Source organism: Rhinolophus hipposideros, assembly GCF_964194185.1.
Source record: "Rhinolophus hipposideros genome assembly, chromosome: 22".
NCBI lineage: Eukaryota > Metazoa > Chordata > Mammalia > Chiroptera > Rhinolophidae > Rhinolophus > Rhinolophus hipposideros.
In genome coordinates, this window is record NC_138068.1 from 41,218,852 (window position 1) to 41,239,475 (window position 20,624).

Sequence of the window (20,624 nt, forward strand, 5' to 3'; positions counted from 1 at the left end):
TTCAAGCAGAAAACTTCTGAAAGGTGAAATGAGTGCCCTCAGCCAATTCTTTGCTTTGTTTATAGAATTCCATTATTTGGGTGGTGAATTTGAACTGGTCCTCTAATTTTGTTTTTCTACTGTTTTCCATTTCCTTGCTCTATTTTCTAATCTAATTCCTCAATTTTATTTTCCAAATCTTTTATTAAGGATTTTATTTTTGCTATCATGTTTTTAATATTCAAAATTCTCCAAATATTCTTATAGTAAGAAAACTTTTTATTAGAAAAAGAACATCATATAGAAAAATGCAAAAGTCATGTGTATAGTTCAATGAATTTTTTTAAATTACAGTTGCCTAACTACAATCCACGTGAAGAAATGTTATCTTATCAGAAGAAGAACATATCCCTCATGCTTCCCCCATACTTATCTCCCACAAAAGTAATCATTATTGTGTCCTTTATCACCATAGAGTAGTTGGGCCTTGTTTTGAATTTGATATAAATAGAATAACCTAGTAAACATTCTTTCATGTCTGGCTTCTTTTGCTCAACATTTTTTAGTGAGATGCATCCATTTCTTTTGCATGCAGAAATAGTTTCACAGTTTCTTCATTTTTATTGCTATGTAGTATTCCTATTTATTCATTCTGTTGTTGATAGACTTTTGGGTTATTTCTGGTTTAGAATATTTGAATAATGCTGCTATTAACATTCTTATACACCTCTTAAGTACTTGGGTACACGTTTCTTTTAGATACATATATACATAGGAGAGGAACTCTTAGGTTATAGGGTATGTATATGCTCTGCTATAATAGATATTAACATAGGTTTTAAAAGTCGCTGTACCACTTTACAGTCCCACCATCAGTATATGAAAGTTTCAGTTACCCCACATCCTCATCAGCCAATGGTATTTTCTTTCTTGCTTGCTTGCTTTCTTGCTTTCTTGGTTTCTTGCTTTCTTTTTTTAACTTGTAGGCATTCTGGTCGGTATGTAGCTCTAACACAATGAGGTTTTAATGTGCATTTCCCTGCTGCCTTATGAAATTGAGCAGATCTCATGTCTTTAAAAGACTTTTACCCATTTTTCAAATTGTGTGATTTATCTTTCTTTAATTGATTTGTAGGAATATTTTACATATTCAATGTACCAATCTTTTTTACATATTCTTTGTACCAATATATTTGTGGATGTGTGTGTGTGTGTGTGTGTGTGTGTGTTCTTTTTTCCTTGTGGGTAGCCAATTAACCCAGAATCACTTATTGGAAAGACCATCCTTTCCATACTGCACCCTAATACCACTATTGCAATAAAATCAGGAGACTAAATATGGGTCTACTTCTGGTTGTTGATTCCACTGCTGTATTTGTCTACCTTGCATTCATTCCATATTGTCTTATTGTAAAGCATGAGTAATTAAATAAAACCATAACTTCGTTCTTGAAGATTGCCTTGACTACTCTTGATCATTTTTATTTGCATGTGAATTTTAGAATCCACTTATAAATTTCCACCAAAAAAAATCTGATTTTTGTGGGATTTCATTGAATCTATACATCAATTTAGAAAGAATTAATATCTTTGTCGTTTTGTCTTCTAATCAATTAATATCACTCAGTAATTTGGGGTAGATCTGCTACACATCAGTATTTATTACTAAATACTTCATTTTTAATGCTATTGGAATTAATGGGTTTTTTTAAGTTTCACGGTCTAATTGTTGCTAATATACAAAAACAAAACTGATTTTGGTATATTTTTATTGCATTCATCAGTCTTGATAAGTGCATATATTAATCCTAATTATTTATCTATAGATTGCTTTAACTTTTTTATGTACCAAACATATGAGGTCTGCCAATTAAGTTCGCGAACTTGTTGCAACAATGTTGCTAACCTTTTTTATATCAGAGGGATTAATCATTATGAATTTGTACCAGTTGGACAAACAGTTAACCAAGTTCACTATTTGGAAGTGCTGAAAAGGCTGCACTGAAAAAGTTAGACGACCTGAACTTTTCACCAACAATTAATTCATGGCTCTTGCATCACGACATGCACCAGCTCACACGGCACTGTCTCTGAGGGAGTTTTTAGCCAGTAAACAAATAACTGTATTGGAACAGCTCACCTGATCTGGTTCCCTGCTCACCTGATCTGGTTCCCAGTGACTTCTTTCTTTGCCCAAAGATAAAGGAAATATTGAAAGGAAGACATTTTGATGACATTCAGGACATCAAGAGTAATACAACAACAGCTCTGATGGCCATTCCAGAAAAAGAGTTCCAAAATTGCTTTTGGGTGGATTAGGCGCTGGCATCGGTGCACAGCTTTCCAGGTACACAATTTTCCAAGAGGAGTACTTCTAAGGGGACCGTAGTGATATTCAGCAATGAGGTATGTAGCACTTTTTCTTTTTTTTCTGGTGATACGTTTTCATTCTTCTTACACAGAATTTCAATTTTTTTTAACATTTTTTATTAGTTTCAGGTGCAAAAAACAATATAATAGTTAGACGTTTATCATTTATGTCCCGCACACAGTGACAACCCCCATCCCCCATCCACTACCCCTCTGACATCGCATACAGCCATTACATTTCCACTGTCTCTATTCCTGTTGCTGTGCTATGCTTCTTGTAACCATATATATATATTATATATGTTATATAATATATATATTATATATATACATTTCGACTGTATATATATATATATACATTTTTACTGTCTCTATTCCTGATGCTGTATATATATATATATATATATTATATACATATACATACATATATATACATATACATACATACATATATACATTTCCACATATTCCTGATGCTGTGTATATATATATAATATACATATACATACATATATATACATATATATACATATACATACATACATATATACATTTCCACTGTCTCTATTCCTGATGCTGTATATATATATATATATATTATATACATATACATACATATATATACATATATATACATATACATACATACATATATACATTTCCACTGTCTCTATTCCTGATGCTGTGCTATGCTTCTTGTAACCATATATATATTATATATAATATATATAATAATATATATTATATATATATTATATATATATAATTGTAGTTGACATTCATTAATGTTCAGCTTCAGCTTCAGGTGTACAGTACAGTGATCAGGCATCTACATCATCCCTGAGGTGGTCTCCCTAATGAGACAAGTGTCCATAGGGTACCCTACAAAATCTTTACAACATTATTGATTACATTCCCCAAATTGACTTTCATATCCCCATGACAATCTTGTGGTTACCAACTGTGCTTTCTAATCCCCTCACTTTCCCCCTTATCCTCACACCACCTCCCATGTAGCAACCCTCAGTTTTTCCTCTGTCTCAGAGACTCTTTCTGATTAGTTCATTCATTTATTCTTTTCTTTAGATTCCACATATAAGTGAGATCATATGGTATTCGTCTTTCTCTGTCTGACTTATTTCACTTAGCATAATGTTCTCTAGGTCCATCCATATTATTGCAAACGGTAAGATTTCCTTCTTCTTTATGGCTGCGTAATACTCCATTGTATAAATGTACCACAGTTTCTTAACATACATACATTGTATAAATGTACCACAGTTTCTTAATTGTATAAATGTACCACAGTTTCTTAATCCAGTAGTCTACCGATGGGCGTTTCAGTTGTTTCCATGTCTTGGCCATTGTGTATAGAGCTGCAATAAACATAGGGGTGCATAAATTTTTTTAAATTAGAGTTTCGGATTTCTCTGGATAGATACCTAGGAGTGGAATTGCTGGATCATAAGGTAGTTCCATTTTCAGATTTTTCACATACCTCCATACTGTTTTCCATAGTGGCTGCACCAATCTGCAATCCCATCAACAGGGCACGAGGGTTCCCTTTCTCCACATCCTTGCCAGCACTTGTTTGTTGATTTATTGATGATAGCCATTTTGACTGGGGTGAGGTGGTATCTCATTGTCGTTTTTATTTGCATTTCTCTAATGATTAGTGAGATTTGAGCATTTTTTCATATGTCTGTTTGCCATCTGTATGTCCTTTTTAGAAAAATGTCTCTTCATGTCCTCTGCCCATTTTTTAATTGGGTTGTTTGTTTTTTTGGAGTTCAGTTGAGTGAGTTTTTTATAAATTTGGGATTTTAACACCTTATCGGATATATCATTAGCAAATATCTTCTCCCATTCAGTAGGATCCCTTTTTGTTTTACTGATGGTTTTCTTTGCTGTGAAAAAACTTTTTAGTTTGATGTAATCCCACATGTTTATTTTTTCTCTTACTTCCCTGCTCGAGGGGATAGATCATTAAAAATCTTACTCTGGGTAATGTCTGTAATCTTTCTTCCTGTACTTTCTTCTAAGAATTTTATGGTTTCAGATCTTACATTTAAGTCTTTAATCCTTTTCAAATTTATTCTTGTATATGCTGTAAGGAGGTGGTCCAGCTACATTTTTTTGCATGTGTCTGTCCAGGTGTCCCTGCACCATTTACTGAATAGACTGTCTTTACCCCAATGTAAATTCTTCCTTCCATTGTCGTGGATTAATAAATCCATATATGCATGGATTTATTTATGGGCTCTCTATTCTGTTCCATTGGTCTATGTGTCTGTTTTTATGCCAGTACCATGCTGTTTTGATTACTGTAGCCTTGTAGTATAATTTGATGTCAGGTATTGTTATACTTCCCGCTTTGTTCTTATTTCTCAAGATTGCAGAGGCTATCCGGGGTCTTTTATGATTCTATGTAAATTTTAGGATTATATGTTCTATTTCAGTGAAAAATATCCTTGGTAGTTTGATAGGAATTGCGTTGAAACTGTATATTACCTTAGGCAGTATGGACATTTTAACTATATTAATTCTTTGTATTCATGAACATGGTATGTGTTTCCATCTATTTGTGTCTTCTTTAATTTCTCTCTTCAGTGTCTTATAATTTTCTGAGTACGGATGTTTTACTTCTTTGGTTAAATTTATTCCCAGGTATTTTATAGTTTGAAGCAATTGTAAATGGGATTGTTTACTTAATTTCTCCTTCTGATATTTTATTATTGGTATATACAAATACAACTGATTTCTGAATATTAATTTTTTATCCTGCTACTTTACTAAATTCATTTATCAGTTCCAATAGTTTTATGGTGGAGTCATTAGGTTTCTCTATATAGTATCATGTCATCTGCATATAATGAGAATTTTACTCCCTCCTTATTAATTTGGATGCCTTTTGTTTCTTTTTCTTGTCTGATTGCCGTGGCTAGAACTTCCAGCACGATGTTGAGTAGAAGTGGAGAAAGTGGGCAACCTTGCCTTGTTCCTGATCTTAAGGGGAATGGTTTTAGCTTTTCCCCATTGAGTATGATGTTAGCTATGAGTTTATCATGTACACACTTTATTATGTTGAGATATGGTCCCGCTATTTTCACTTTCTTGAGAGTTTTTATCATAAATGGCTGCTGGATTTTGTCAAATGCTTTTTGTGCATCTAGTGATATAATCATATGATTTTTATTTTTCATTTTGTTAATGTGGTGTATCACATTAATTGATTTGTGGATGTTGAACCACCGTTGTATACCAGGAATGAATCCCACTTGATCATTGTGTATGATCTTTTTAATGTATTGCTGAATTCTGTTAGCTAATATTTTGTTGAGAATTTTTGCATCTATGTTCATTAGGGATATCAGCCTGTAGTTTTCTTTTTTTGTAGTGTCTTTGTCTGATTTTGGGATCGGGGTGATAATGGCCTTGTAAAAAGTATTTGGATTTTTTCTTGTTCTGGATTTTTTGGAATAGCTTGAGGAGAATAGGTGATAATTCTTTTTTGAATGTTTTGTAAAATTCACCTGTAAAGCCATCTGGTCCAGGGCTTTTGTTTTTGGGAGCTTGTTGATTACCGATTCAATTTCCCTGGTGGTAATCAGTCTATTCAGGTTTTCTGTTTCTTCTTGAGTTAGCCTTGGAAGGTGTATGCTTCTAGAAAATTGTCCATTTCCTCTAGATTGTCTAATTTGTGGGCATATAGTTGCTCATAGTAATTTCTTAAAAATTTTTGTATTTCTGTAGTGTCCGTCATTACTTCTCTTTCATTTTTGATTTTATTAATTTGGGTACTCTGTCTTTTTTGTTTGTTTGTTTTGATGAGTCTGGCTAAAGGATTGTTGACTTTGTTTGTGTTCTCTAAAAACCAACTCTTGGATTCATTGATCTTTTGTATTGTTTTTCTGGTTTCTATTTCATTTATTTCCGCTCTGATCTTTATTATCTCCTTCCTTGTACTCCCTTTGGGTTTATTTTGCTGTTCGTTTTCCAGATTCCTTCAGTGTGAAGATAAAGTGTTGATTAGTGATTTTTCTTATTTCTTTAGGTAGGCCTGCAGTGCTATGAATTTCTCTCTTTGGACTGTTTTCTTTGCATCCCATAGATTTTGTGTCATCGTGTTTTCATTTTCGTTTGTCATGTGATATATTTTGATTTCTTTCTTGATCTCATGGTTGACCCATTCATTATTTAGTAACATGTTATTCAGCCTCCATGGATTTGTGTGTCTTTCAGTTTTTTTTCCTGTAATTCATTTCTAATTTCATAGCACCTTGGTCAGAGAAGTAAACGGGTATGATTTCAATTTTCTTAAATTTATCAACCACTGTTTTTGTGGACTAACATGTGGTCTATCTTGGAAAATGTTCCAGGTGTAGCACTTTTTCTAAGATGAGTTTTTGAACGTAATTGTCAAACCTCGTATTATTTGTTTTATTTCATGTTTTTCTTTCTTCCTCTCTTCCATTTCAACCATGAAAAAAAATTTTTTTCCCAGTTTGCACTGGCTAGAAACACCAGTATAATGTTGAATAAATGAGGTGATAACACGCATCTTTCTTTCATTCTCAACCGTAGAGGGAAAGCTTTGAATTAATAATAATTATTAATAATTTTAAATTATAGTGTTTTCTATTGGACTTTTACAGACACATGTTATCAGATTAGTAATATTCTCTTGTATTCCTAATATGCTCTGAGTTTTTTAATTATGAATTTAACTCTTTGCTATACATATGTTTGCCTTTATTGAGATACTATTTGATTTTCTTCTGTCAACATGGGGAATGATATCAATTGATTTTCAAATATTAAATTAAGTTTTAATTCCTGGAATCAACTCAATGTAATCATGATTTTCTTTTTAATATATATTGTTGAGTTTGATTTGCTAACAATTTGGGAATTGTCATCATTATCCATAAGAGATATTTCCTGTTATTTCCCCTTTTTATATTGTCCTTGTGAGGTTTTTATATCAAGGTTATTCTAACTTCATAAAACAAGTTGAGAAGTGTTTCTCTTTTCTTTTTTTTCTGAAGGTATATGTGTAGGATTAGTACATATCCTTAAGTGTTTGGGAGATTTCAACAGTGAAGCCATCTGTCTTGGAGTTTTATTTGTTGGAAGATTTTAAAATTATAAATTTCATTTCTTCAATAGATATGGGAAGACTATTCAGATTTTCTATATCTTCATGTGTCTGTTTTAGTAAGTTGTGTTTTCCAAAGAATACAAATATATGCAGTTTATCTAAATTTCAAAGTTATTAGCATAAGTTGTTTAATATATCTCTTTATGATCTTTCTAATATATAAAAGATCTGTTGTGATGTCCACTTTTTCATTGTTGATAAATGGTGATGTGTGGCTTTTTTCTTCTTGATAAGTCTTTCCGAATGTTTAATCATTTTATTAATGTTTTCATAGAGCTAACTTTTTGTGTTGATTTCCTCCATTATATGCCTGTTTTCTATTTGATTAATTTCTGGTGTTATCATTTTTATTTCCTTCCTTAATCTAATTTTTTTTAACTTTGTGAGAGACATATTTGAATCATGAATTATCTTCGTTTATAATATACCACTTAGTGCTACAGATTTCCCTCTAAGCTAAGAACAGCTTTAACTTCCTCCCACAAGTTTTATGTGTTATGTTTTCATTGTTAGTCAGTTCATAATATGTTCTATTCTCCATTGTGATTTCTTCTTTAACCCGTAGCTTATTTAGGAGAATATGGCTTAAGATTTGCCTAATTATCTTTTGTTATTGATTTCTAGCATAATTCCATGAATTCAGAGAACACACTCCTGATATTTTTCGTAATTTGAAGTAAAATTTGATTTACGACCCAGCATGTGGTCATTTTTGGTGAATGTTCCATATGAATACACGTGAAAAATTAATCAATCTCCAGTAGTTGTTTGAAGTATTCTATATATGTCATTTAGGACAAGTTGTTTAATCATGTTGTCCAAATCTACAATTATACTGATTTTTCTGTTTGTTCTGTCAGTTACGAAGAGTTTTGGGTTTTTAAAAATTTAAAATGATTAGGATTTCATGTATTTCTTTTTTTCATCACTTTTTATATTTTGAAGTTGTGTTATTAACAGCATACAAATTTAGGATTGTCATGTCTTCCTTTTGGATTCAACATTTTATAATATAAAAATGTTCTCTTTTATCTCTAGTAATTCCTTATTCTTAAAGTCTATTTTGTCTGATATTAATGTAGTTCTACCAGCTCTTTTTTGTTAGTGTTTGCATGGTATATTTTTCTAGACTTTTATTTTCAACATTTCAGTGACCTATTAATCAAACTATGTAACATTTAAGCAGCATTGAATTTTTAATGTAATGACAATCTTGATTTTTAATTTAGTTAATTGTATTTACATACACACTACCATATTTGGGTTTAAATTCACCATCTTAATATTTGTTTTCTATTTGTCTTATCTATTCTTTGTTCTTTTTCTCTTTTTTTTGCCCTTTTTGGGAGTAACAAACTATCTTTTTTATTCCATGTTTGCCCCTCCATTAGTAAGTTATGCATTCTTTTTAAAAAAAAAACTCATTTTTTTAAATTAATTTCAGGTATACAAAGAAACATTTACACCCCTCACAAAGTGATAACCCCCTCCCTGAAGCTACTACCCCTCTGACATTTTATATACCTGTTTCAATACCATTGACCATCTTCCTTACGCTATATTCCACCTCCCATGGGGGGAAAAATTATATATATACTTATAAATTATATACTTATAATATTATACTTATAATTGACATACAATATTATTATACTTCAGCTTCAGTTGTGCAGCCAATTGGTCATGCATCTACACAGTCTATAAAGTGATCCCCTTGATAAGTCTAGTGCCTATCTGGCACCTTACATAGCTTTACAACATTGTTGATTGTATTCTTCATACTGTATTTCATATCCCCATGACTATATTTTTTCTACTAACTTGCTCTTTCTAATCCCTTCACATTCTCCCCCCATCCTCTCCCCCCTCCCATCTAGCAACCAACAGTTTTTTTCCCTATATTTCTGAGTCTATTTCTTTTATTATTCTTTTAGTAGTTGCCCTAGAGATTACAACATGGACTTTGATTTATTAAGGTCTATTATAAATTTCTGTTCTTACTGTTTCTTAGACAATTCAAGGACTTTAGAGTACTTCAACTCCATTTATTCTCTCTGGATTTTGTGCTATTGACTTGTTTTTTTGGGGGGAAGGGGAACATGACTTTATTGGGGAACAGTGTGTACTTCCAGGACTTTTTTCCAAGTCAAGTTGTTGTTCTTTTCAATCTTAGTTGTGGAAGGTGCTGTTCAGCTTCAATTTGATGTTCTTTCAATCTTAGTTGTGGAGGGCGCAGTTCAGCTCCAGGTCCAGTTGCTGTTGCAGGGGCCGCAGCTCACCATCCCTTGCAGGAGTGGAACCTGCAACCTTGTGGTTGAGAGGATGCACTCCAACCAACTGAGCCATCCGGGAGGCAGCTCAGCTCAAGGTGCTGTGTTCAATCTTAGTTGCAGGGGAACTGCCCACCATCCCTTGTGGGACTTGAGGAGTTGAACTGGCAACCTTGTGGTTGAGAGCCCACTGGCCCATTTGAGAATCAAACCCGGCAGCCTTCAGAGTTAGGAACACAGAGCTCCAACCGCCTGAGTCACCAGGCCAGCCACTGTGCTATTGACTTTTATTTTAATTAAATATTTTAACTCCAGAAGACAACATTTTTGTTGTTTAATACAATCAATATTAATTGAAATCAGGGTTTCTCAACCTTGGCACTCAAAGTTGAAATATCAGGCTGATAATTCTTTATTGGGGGGGTCAATCTATGCATGATAAGATGTTTAGCAATATCGTTGGTCTCTACCAAACCAAAAATGTTTCCCCATATTGCCAAATGTTCCCTGGAAGACAAAATTGCCTTCAGCTAAGAAGCACTACTTTAGATTTACACAAATATTAAACACACATCTACATTTCCAATGCCCTTAATTTATTCCCGTGTTTCTGTGCTTTTATCTGAGATAATTTTCTTCTGCCTTCTTTTTAAATTTTTTCTGTTTTTTAAATTTTTATTATGATTCTTCTGATAACAAACTCTCTGTTTTTCCTCCCTGTAAGCCTCTTTTCACAGTCAATGTTAAGAATATTTTCACTGGGCATAAAATCTAGATTGGCAATTATTTTCTTTCAGTGCTGTTCAAAAGAGCAACAACTAAACTCATAGTTGATTTTTCATCAGAAACTGTGGAATAATATTGCCAATGTGTCTCCTACTACCACCATGACCCTATACCTCAACTACCTTTAAGATTTTCTCCTGATCTTTAGTTTTCATCATTTTTAGCATGTCTGCAGGTATGTTTTCTAAGCATCTTAGCTGAGGTTCACAGTGCTTCTTAAATCTGGAGCTTGATATCATTTATCAGCTTTGGAATATTCTCAGCCACAATTTCTTCAAATATTGCCTCTGCCCACTCTTTCCCCCACTCCTCTGGGACATCAGATTCATATGTTTAGACTTTTTCACTGTATCCTATATGTGTTTGCTACTTTTATATTGGGCGTATTGACTTTCAGCCTCACTTCTGGGCCACCTGATGCGCTCTATGTTGATAAACCTCCAAAATTCAGGTCTTTGGATATTTCCTTTCGGGCTGTTCAAATTTGCAAGAATGGAGTTTTCCAGTCTTCTACTTGGGTGGAGAACACTTGACTTTTAGCTTTCTGGGAACCTCCAAAAGAAGAGTGAGAATCTCAGCATGTAGCATTCATCTAGGCATAATTAATTCCTGTGTTTATATTATGATATTATTGTATTGATTGTACCTAGCATCACCCAGTCCAATAACCCCATTTCATACCCTCAAGCAATGTCTTTATATTAAAGGGAATAAATTTAAAGTCTCCATTAAGTGTAACAACTGCTACTTTTGGTATAAATCTTTTATAAACTAAAAGAAGTTCCCTTCTGTTCTTATTTTGCTAAACTTATTATAATTAGGTGTTGAATCTTATTAAATGCTTTTTCTGAATTAATTTTAACAATCACATGCTTTCCTCTTTCATTTTATTTTCATGATAAATGTGCCATCCTTACTTTCTTGGGATAAACCCTACTTGATACTGAAATATTTTTATATATTATTGGATTCAGTAGGTGATATTTTATTTAGAATTTCTGCATTTGTGTTTATAAATGAAACACCTATCATCTTCTTTCTTTGTTTTGTCTTCATCAAGTCTTAGAACCAAAATGATACCATAAAGGAATCAGACAACCTATATACTTTCTACTATTTTCTGGAACACCTTCTTTAAAACAAGAGCTAGCTGTTCCTTGAAATATCTTTAAAGAGTTTACCTTAACTATCTAGGCATGTAAGGTTTGGGGGAAAAGAAATCTTTGACCTTGATTTCAATTCATTAAATATTCGTTAGCTATTCAAGTTATCTACTTCTCTTTATATTTCTTTACCAATTTTGAGATGTTGGTTTTTTCTAGGACTTTAATCATTTTATGTAGAATTTGTAATTCATTAGCATACATATATACTAATATTCTTTTACTTCATTTAAATTTTCTGGTGTATCTGTAGTTGTTTACCCTTTGTTAATCCTTATTTGTCAAGATCAGAGGACAGCATCTTACACATCTTTTCAAAGAACCCGTTTTAGTTTCAGAACTCTTACTTATTTGTTCTCTGTTTTATGAATGTCTGCTCTTTATTCCTTTATCCTTTTGGACTTGCCCTCTTATGCTTTTTCCAAATTTTTGAGTTGAATGTTTATTTATTATTACATTTCTGGTTTCTTAAGTAATGTATTTAAAGGCTTTTAATGATCCTTGTAAGCACTATATTTAGTATGAACCACAAATTTTGAAAAATTATTCAGTTCTAAATATTCTCATTTTTTATTGATTTCTTTTTTAAGGTATTAATTAGTAATATGTTTTTAATTTATAAATATATCAGATTTTGGGGTATCATTTGGTATTTGTTTCTCATTTATTCTATTATAGCAAATAGCCATATAAGCAAAAATATAGATATTGGTTATTTGGAATGTATTGAGGTTTTCTTTATACTCTAATTCATGGTTTGTTTTCAAAAATGTTCTATGGATGATCAAGAAAAATCTTCCCCTCTCAATATAGAGCTCTATATATGTCTATAAGATCAAGTTACACTGTGCTGTTCCAATTTTTATATCTCTTCTTATTTACAATCCACTTGGTCTAAGAGTTTCTGAAAGGGTTGTATTAAAACCTTGGAGACAACTGATGTTTTATTTAATTCTTCCTGTTGGTCCATCAATTGTTGCTTGATAAGTAAGGACCATATGTAATTAGGATGGTAAATATTTTTATCTTTATTGTTCCTCTATAGTTATATTGGATTTTGTTTTTTTGTTAGTGATATTTTACATTAAATTTTATTTTATTGAATATTAAGATTTCTTTTTATAAATTTTCTTTTTAAACATAATTTTTTAATTTTCAATTACAGTTGACATACAATATTATATTAGTTTCAGTTGTACAATATAAGGATTAGACATTTATGTAATTTATGTAGTGATCTCTCCAATTAGTCTTGTACCCATCTGACACCATACATAGTTGATACAATATTGCTGACTGTATTCCCTATGCTATACTTTACATCTGCGTGACTATTTTGTAAATACTAATCTGTACCTCTTAATCCCTTCTCCCCAACTCCTCCATCCTTCCAACCCCCTTCCCAACTGGGCACCTTAAAAATGTTCTCTGTATCCACTTATTTCTGTTTTGCTTATTTGTTTAGCTTTTCAGATTCCACATATAAGTGAAACAATATGGTATTTGTCTTTCTCTGTCGGACTTGCTTCACACAGCATAAAACCCTCCAGGTCCATCCATGTTATTGTACATGGCAATATTTCACTGGTTGTTTTTTCTGGCTGAGTAATATTTCATTGTATATATGTACTACTTCTTTATCTATTCATCTAATGATGGCACAGGTTGCTTCCACTTTTTGACTATTGTAAATAATGCTGTAATTAATATATGTTCCTTTGAATGCATATGTCCCTTTCAAATACTGTTTTGGGTTTCTTCAGATAAATATCCAGAAATGGGATTACTGGGTCCTTCATTGTCTCTTGCTATAGTCTTTGTGTTAAAGTCTATTATGTCTGCTATTAGTATTGCTACTCAGTTTTTATTTATTTATTTATTTATTTCCATTTTCATAAAATATTGCTTTCCATCTATTAACTTTCAGTCTCTGCGTGTCTTTCCATCTGAAGTGATGGAAGCATATGTAAGGATCTTGTTCTCTTATCCATTCACTTACCCTATGTCTTTGACTGCAACATTTAATCCACTTACATTTAATATAATTGTTAATATATACGTAGTTATTGCCATTTTATTTTTCACATTATTTATCTTTATTTTTATTTTTCTTCTTAAAAGAATCCCTTTAACATTTCTTTTAATACTGGTTTGGTGGTCATGAACTCTTAGCTTTTCCTTCTCTCAGAAGCTCTTAATCAGCCTTTTGATTTTAAATGATAGCTTTGCTGGGTAGAGTAATCTTGGTTGTAAATTTTTTTTTCATCACTTTGAATGTTTTGTGCCAATCACTTCTGGCCGGCAAAGGTTCTGTTAAGAAATCAGCTGGCAGTATTATGGAAGCTCTCTTGTAGTAACTAATTGCTTTCTGCTTGCAGATTTTAAGAATTTCTCTTGTCATGATGACATAAAAATGTCAGCATGAGGTGAGCCTCTCAAAATCTCCCCTGGAATTTACAACAAATTCAACAACTATAACTCCGCAAAGGAGTCCCTCCTGGAGCAGACAGGCAACACTAAGAGGCACACTACAGAAACCATCTAAAGATGGGCTAATTGCAGTGCTCCGAGCTCAGTGCATTCCAGAACTACCGCAGCCACAGGAGAGAAAAGAACTCAGACTGCTGGGGCTCCGCTTATGGCTGAAAAGGCTCAGAGGACACCATAGAACATGGCTGAACCCAACAGTCATGGCATAGACCTCGGAGCAAAGACTGAGGGGAAAAGGCTGAAAATGGTGGTTTAAGCATTCACTGCTGAACAGAGAATGGAAGTCTTAGGCACTGAGCCTGCCGCCCCCTCCCAACCTACCCAGAGCTCGCCCAACCCCCATCTGCCCATTGCTAGAAGCAGAACAGTAGAAGTATCAAATCAAAAGAAAAGAGTATTTGCAGTTCTGGGAACTATGGTCTGCAGACACGGACTCACAACCCAACTACTTTCCACAAAGGGGAGGTAGCCAAGGAAGCATGAATGGCTATACTAGTGGTCTCTGCCATTGCTCGGGGTAACATCTCACAATCCATTCCACCCCTATATCCAGCTATCTGGGCGAATCCCTGCAGGAGTAAACAGAGCTGCTGAAACACATGGGCTCTGAATCTGGTGCAGGAAGAGCTTTGGAACTTCAGAACCTCCAAACATCTTCCCACAAAGGCGATACCTTATGATGCAGGCAAATTGTTCACAGAAGAGAAGGCCACCTTCCAGGGAATCCCCCCATTGTATGAGAAGCTGGAATAATATGGAAAAAATGTAACACTACTGTGTAAGAGAGAATAAAAGGGTGCAGTCAAACAGAGAATTGGTAGAAAATAAAATATTCTACTAACTCCTACTGGAAACAAAAGAAAGACCTCTTTCTATCATCCTGTTGCAGAACCCACTCATGTAGATGTGTAGGAAGAAAAGTAATAATTCATTCATGGACATGGATAACCAAGGTAACAAGATAGTTCAGAAAGAAAATGGAAAGTCTCCAGAAAATGAACTTAAAGACATGGAAATATGTGACATAAATGACAGAGAATTCAAGATTACAGTTCTTAAAAACTCAATGAGAAGGAAGAAAACACAGACAGGCACTATAATGAAATCAGAAGGTTGGACATCATTAAAATGGCGGTGTGAGGTGACCCTCTGTAATGCTCCCCTGGAATTTACAATTAATCAAACAACAATAACTCTACAAAGGACTCCCTGCACAGCACACGAGCAAGACAAAAAGGCCCACAACTAAATTCACCTAAAGGTGGGCAAATCGCGTGAGCGAGGAAGGAGGGAAGGGAGAAGTGGGGAGACAGAGCCACATGGGCGCAGGACGCAGACCTAGCTCAGTGCTCTGAGCTCGCTACATCCAGAAACTACCACAGCTTCAGGAGAAGAAAGAACTCGGACTGCTAGGGCTCTGTTTATGGCCCACAGGGCAGAGGGGGCAGCAGATAACACGGCTGAACCCAACACTCACGGCAGAGACCTCAGAGAAAAGACTGAGAGAAGAAGGCTGAAAACGGTGGTTTAAGCCCTCACTGCCAAGAAGAGAACAGAAGCCTTAGGCACTGAGAATAGCTGCCCCCTTCGTACCCTCCCAGAGCTCGCCACACCCCACCTGTCAGATGCTAGAAAAGGAACAGTAGCATTGTCAGATCAAAAGAAGAGGATATTTGCTGTTCTGAGAACAATGGACCGCAGACACACATTCCCAGCCCAACTAGATGTGGAAAAGGGGAGGAAGCTGTGGAAGCAGGACCAACTGTGGTGCTGGTCACTGCCATTGCTCTGGGCCACCTCTCACAACTCACCCTGTACCTAGCCCCACCTATCTGGGTGGAACCCTGCAGGAGTAAACAGAACTGCTGAAACATATGCGCTTTAAATTTGGTGCAGGAAGAGCTTTGGAATTTCAAAAGCTCTCCGCATCACTACACAGACACTGCGCCCTATGACCCAGGCGAACTATTAACAGAGAAGAAGCCCATCTCCCAGGGAATACCCCATTGTGTGAGAAGCTGGAATAGTGCAGAGAAAACATAGCACTACCGTGTGAGAGAGAAAAAAAGGCTGCAGTCAGAGAGAAAATAAAACATTCTAGCAACAATTACTGGAAAACAAAAGAAAGACCTCTTCCTATCAACCTGTTTCACAAGCCACTCCTGTAGATGTCTAGGAAGAGAAATAATAGATCAGTAATTGTCATGAAAAACCAAGGCAACAAGACAGCTCAGAAAGAAAGTGAAAAGTCTCCAGAAAAGGAACTTAAAGATATGGAAATATGTGACTTAAATGACAGAGAATTCAAGATTGCAGTTCTGAAAAAACAAGACAAGAAGCAAGAAAATGCAGAAAGGCAATTTAATGAACTCAGAAACACAATCAGAGAACAACATGAGAATTTTACAAAAGAGATTGAAATTTTGAAAAAGAACCAAAAGGAAATTCTTGAGATTAAGAACTCAATAGAAGAAATTAACAATAAAATATCCAGCTTAGGTAATAGAGTTGACCAGATGGAGGAAAGAATCAGTGACATCGAAGACAGAAACCTGGAAATGACACAGATGGAAGAAGAAAGAGACTTGAGACTTAAAAGAAATGAAAGAACTCTACAAGAACTTTCTGACTCCATCAGAAAGAGCAATATAAGAATAATGGGCATACCAGAAGGAGAAAAAAGAGAGAAGGGAACACAGAATATATTCAAACAGATTCTTGATGAGAACTTCCCAAACTTGTAGACAGAACTGGATCCTCGAATCCAAGAAGCAAATAGAACACCTAATTACTTCAATCCCAACAGGCCTTCTACAAAGCACATTGCATTAAAGCTGTCTAAAATCAAAAGCTGACAAAGAAAGAATCCTCAAAACAGCCAGGGAAGGAAAAGAAGACGGTAACCTACAAAGGAAAGCCCATTAGATTATCATCAGATTTTTGAGCACAAACTCTACAAGCCAGGAGGCAGTGGAACCAAATATTCAAACCATTGAAAGAGAAGGATTATGAGCCAAGAATAATATATTCAGCAAAGATATCCTTTAGATATGAAGGAAGAATAAAGACCTTTCCAGACATACTGAAGATGAGGGAATTTTCTAATGCACGACCTGCACTACAAGAAATACTATAGAAGGCTATTCGACCACCATCAACAGGGACAATTTGTGGCAACATAAAAACAGAGAGACTAAAGACCTGAACTGCAGTATGGGAATGGAGAAAGGAAGTGTGCTGAAGAAAATGGAATACTCTAAATATCAAAATTTCTTTTACATAAACTTAAGGATAACCACTAAAAAAAACATCCAAAACTGAAAAATATACTGTAATAAGACAAGAAACAGAGGGAAACATCAAAGAATACCACCACACAGATGTAATAAACAATGACAAAATAGAAAAGAAACAATGGAGACACAGCCTTACCGGAAAACTAAAGATAGAATGACAGGAAATCCTCACATATCAATAATCACCCTAAATGTAAATGGACTGAACTCACCAATAAAGAGACACAGAGTAGCAGATTGGATCAAAAAACTAAACCCAACCATATGCTGTCTACAAGAGACACATCTCAGCTACAAAGACAAGCATAGACTCAAAGTGAAAGAGTGGAAATTGACACTCCAAGAAAATGGTACCCAGAGAAAATCAGGTGTAGCCATAATGATTTCCAATGAAACAGACTTTGGGGTGAAGAAGATAACAAGAGACAAAGATGGACATTTCATAATGGTAAAGGGGACTATACAACAAGAAGACATAACAGTCATAAATATTTATGCCCCTAATCAGGGAGCACTGAAATATACCCAGCAACTACTAACAGAACTAAAGGGAGAAATTGACCAAAACACAATTATACTAGGGGACTTAAATACATCATTGACAGCTATGGATAGATCAACCAAACAGAAGATAAATAACGAAATAGAAGCCCTAAATGACACATTAGATGAAATGGACATCATTGACATATATAGAGCACTTCATCCTAAAACATCAGACTATACATTCTTTTCTAGTGTACATGGAACATTCTCAAGGATAGACCATATATTGGGACATAAAATCAGCCTCAGCAAATTTAAGAAGATTGAAATCATACCAAGCATATTCTCTGATCACAAGGCTTTGAAATTGGATATCAAGTGCAAAAAGAAAGCAGGAAAAAACACACATACATGGAGATTAAACAACATACTTTTAAAGAACGACTGGGTCAAAGAAGAAATTAGAGGAGACGTCAAAAGATACATAGAAACAAATGACAATGAAAATACATCCTACCAAAATTTTGGGGATGCAGCGAAAGCAGTTTTAAAGGGAAATTTATATCATTACAGGCCTATCTAAAGAAACAAGAAACATCCCAAATAACCTCACGTTACACCTTAAAGAACTAGAAAAAGAAGATTAAGCGAAACCCAAGGTCATCAGAAGAAAGGAAATAACAAAAATCAGAGCAGAACTAAATGAAATAGAGAACAAAAAGACAATAGAAAAAATTAATGTGACAAAGAGCTGGTTCTTTGAAAAGATTAACAAAATTGACAAACCCTTGGCTAGACTCACTAAGATAAAAAGAGAGAAGACACTAATTAACAAAATCACAAATGAAAAAGGGGAAGTTATCACGGACACCACAGAAATACAAAGGATCATGCAAGAATACTACGAAGGACCATATGCCACCAAATTCAATAACTTAGAAGAAATGGACAAGTTCTTAGAAACATATAGCCTTCCAAGGCTAAACCATGAAGAACTGGAAAATCTAAACAGACCAATCACCAGTAACGTAATTGAATCAGTCATCCAAAACCTTCCCAAAAGCAAAAGTCCTGGACCAGATGGCTACACTAGTGAATTCTACCAAATCTTCAAAGAAGATCTAATACCAATCCTGCTCAAACTATTCCAAAAAACTGAAGAAGAGTCAGTACTCCCTAACTCATTTTATGAGGCCAACATTACCCTGATACCAAAACCTGGTAAGGACAACACAAAAAAAGAAAACTACAGACCAATATCTCTGATGAATACAGATGCTAAAATCCTAAACAAAATTCTAGCAAATCGAATACAACATTGCATTAAAAAGATTATTCATCACGACCAAGTGGGGTTCATCCCCGAGGCACTAGGATGGTTCAACATTCGCAAATCCATCAATATGATACATCACATAAACAAAATAAAGGACAAAAATCATATGATTTTATCAATTGATGCAGAAAAAGCTTTTGATAAGATACAACATCATTTATGATTAAAACACTTAATAAAATTGGTATAGAAGGAAAATACCTCAACATAATAAAGGCCATATACGACAAGCCCTCAGCTAATCTCATAATAAATGGTGAAAAGCTGAAGCCCTTTGCTCTACGTTCAGGAACACGACAAGGTTGTCCCCTATCACCTCTGCTTTTCAACATAGTGTTAGAAGTCCTTGCCAGAGCAATCAGGCAAGAGAAAGAATTAAAAGGCATCCAAATTGGGAATGAAGAAGTTAAATTGTCACTCTTTGCAGATGACATGATGCTATATATAGAAAACCCTAAAGACTCCACCAAAAAGCTATTAGAAACAATCAATGAATACAGTAAAGTTCCTGGCTACAAAATCAATGGACAAAAGTCCATTGTTTCCTATATACCAACAATGAAATCTCAGATAAAGAAATAGAAAAAACAATTACTTTTGCAATTGCAGCAAAAATAATAAAATACCTAGGAATAAACTTAAACGAGGATGTGAAGGACCTACATGCTGAAAACAACAAGACATTTTTGAAAGAAATTGAAGAAGACACAAAGAAATGGAAAGACATTCCGTGCTCATGGATTGGAAGAATCAACATAGTTAAAATGGCCATATTACCCAAAGCCATATACAGATTTAATGCAATCCACATCAAAATCCCAATGGCATTTTTTAAAGAAATAGAACAAAAAATCATCAGATTTGTTTGGAACCACAAAAGACCCCGAATAGCCAAAGCAATCTTAAGGAAAAAGAACAATGCTGGAGGTATCACACTCCCTGACTTTAGCTCGTACTACAGGGCTACAATAATCAAAACAGTGTGGTATTGGGAGAAAAAAAGACACATAGATAAATAAATGGTGTTGGGAGAATTAGCTAGCCACGTGCAAAGGAATGAAACTGGACTACTATCTGTCACCATGTATCAAAATTAATTCAAAATGGATCAAAGACTTAAGCATAAGACCTGACACAATAAACTGCATTGAAGAAAACATAGGTACTAAACTTATGGACCTTGGGTTCAAAGAGCATTTTATGAATTTGACTCCAAAGGCAATGGAAGTAAAAGCTAAAATAAATGAATGGGACTATATCAAACTTAAAAGCTTCTGCACAGCAAAA